The sequence below is a fragment of the Ictidomys tridecemlineatus genome, chromosome 6, assembly GCF_052094955.1.
Source record: "Ictidomys tridecemlineatus isolate mIctTri1 chromosome 6, mIctTri1.hap1, whole genome shotgun sequence".
Lineage (NCBI taxonomy): Eukaryota > Metazoa > Chordata > Mammalia > Rodentia > Sciuridae > Ictidomys > Ictidomys tridecemlineatus.
In genome coordinates this window covers 99,509,139-99,511,254 of record NC_135482.1, presented here as the reverse complement: position 1 = coordinate 99,511,254, position 2,116 = coordinate 99,509,139, and the positions used below count along the sequence as shown (strand labels likewise).

General features: G+C 41.4%; 1 pseudogene; it reads left to right on the top strand.

Annotated features, from left to right (window-relative positions):
* The first annotated feature begins 1,115 nt into the window (after positions 1–1,115).
* On the top strand, positions 1,116–1,689 carry LOC144365078 (rab5 GDP/GTP exchange factor pseudogene; annotated as a pseudogene).
* The last annotated feature ends 427 nt before the right edge of the window (positions 1,690–2,116 follow it).

Here is a 2,116-nt window from a genome sequence, read left to right as displayed (position 1 = left end):
AGGGTTTTTCATCCAAATTCCTAATCAAAATAGGTTTCTAAAGTTATGTCTCCCTCCCTAGAATAAGTCACATTGCAAATAGATTACATTGTATCAGAAACAACCCCTAAAGCTGAGTGGCTTATAACATTTATTTCCCACACACATTACATGTGGGCTTAGGATGTAGATCCTAAACTGACTATAAGTTGACTTGGATCCTTTCTGAATGTTTTCCCACTCTGGAAGCCAGGTGGGAGGCATGGTGAGGAGGATGTGCAGGGTCCCACAGCACAATACCAGGGTACAAAAGGATTGAGAAAGTATCCACAATCATTGAGTGGATCCTTATAAGCTGAATTGTGAAGTAGCATCCTCAGTTTGGATCAAGTGCATATTATATTTACTCTGATCTTTTGACCAATGGATGGATAAATCTGTGAAAGGGCAGAAAAAGACACTCCACCCATAGGAAGACATGTCAATAGTATCAAAGCTTAATCCTTTCTCAGAGAAGGATATAAACACTTGGGAATGCTGATGGAATCTATGCTGAAACCCTTTAAATTACATAGTCAACAGATCTCTTAGTGAACTTTAAAATTGAGCATGGGTGCCCTGGTTATTTAAAAAGAGGAAACACTGGGGCAGAAAAAATAAAATACTAGAACTTCTATTTATATTTCCTTGTGATTTTAAGAAAAATAGTCTTCACTAATATTTTATGGATTTACTATTGTGTGCCTGTCATTTATGTTATGTGTCCTCTCATGAGGGAGACATGGCAGTTCCTAAAGTTATGTTGTATCTTTCATGTTGACTTTTGTGCTACATGTTGCTTTGTGAGCTTTTTGTAAGTAAAAGTCATGTGCTGCAAATATTTCTCACTTTTTTAAATGCTGTGAATAGTTTCCCAATGGTATGCTAATTAGCACATCTTTAATTAAGCACTCAAGCACATTCCACAAAACCAAACAAGAGATCTATAAGCAGACCACGATGTTTTGGGAAGGATTCATTACAAAAAGGATTTGGGCACTAAGGAGCTTTCAGAGTGTACTAAGGAGTTTTAACAGAATGTGGTGGAAAGAATACTGACTTGTGGAAAAGTGCATCCAGAAACAGTTGAGAAGATAATGGATCAAATGGAAAACTACATCATTACTCGCCTCTGTAAATATGGGTTCTGTTCAGAAGCCACTGATAATAGGAAAGCCCGTACCATTCAGAAGAAGATAAGATATCACTGATATTGATATAAATTCTGGGCCCAAGAAAAAGTGGTCTGCATCACCAGGTGTAGCAAGCACATCTTCAACACCATCAAGATCACCAACAATGAGCCTGCTTCTGCGGATAACTTGAGGCTTTTTCTGCTTCTTGCCCTATCTCATCTACATTGTACTGAAGGGCAAACCCACAACACCTGTAGTCCTACATCCAGTACATCACCTGCTTCTGCAACCCCAGCTAGCTGATGATGGGGAGGACAGATACTTTTTCACCAAGCTGTGATGTGCTATGGCTATCATTGAGAAATTGAATAAGCAGTCTTTGAATCCAAGTCATATGAATTTTGATTTCTACATGTCTAGCCAGACCACTCTCAGGAGGCAAGAACCCAAGAATTGGTCTCCTGATGCTTGCTTAGGTGTTAAGCAAAACTCAGAGCCTCTATGTTCTGGTAAGACTCCAGACTCTGGTCCATAAGCCAAAAGTTTGAGCACATGCACAGCTCTGAAGTGGTAAAGCAGAAACACCAAATCAGCACCTCTGCAGAGCTTCAGGATTCCAGACTATGCTTCACTCCCACGCAGGTCATTCTAGCCACAGCATGAGGATATCTCAGCTCCCCCCACCTCACAATCACTCCAACATGGGAAACAGACAGACTCCATCTTGGAAAACCTTCTCACCATCTTTGTTGGGTGTGGCTACCAGCTCAATTGTGTGACTGAACAGGTACCTGGTTTCCAACTCCCCCTACACCCAGCTGTGATAACTCAGCACAGTAAGTATCAGCACAAAATCAGCTCTCAGTTGAATAGGAGCGCAGTGCGACCAGGGCCCTTCCCACCTGGTGTGATCTGAGGGTGGAGGAAAGAGGTCCCACAGTTGAGACTTGATAAGCAAGAGG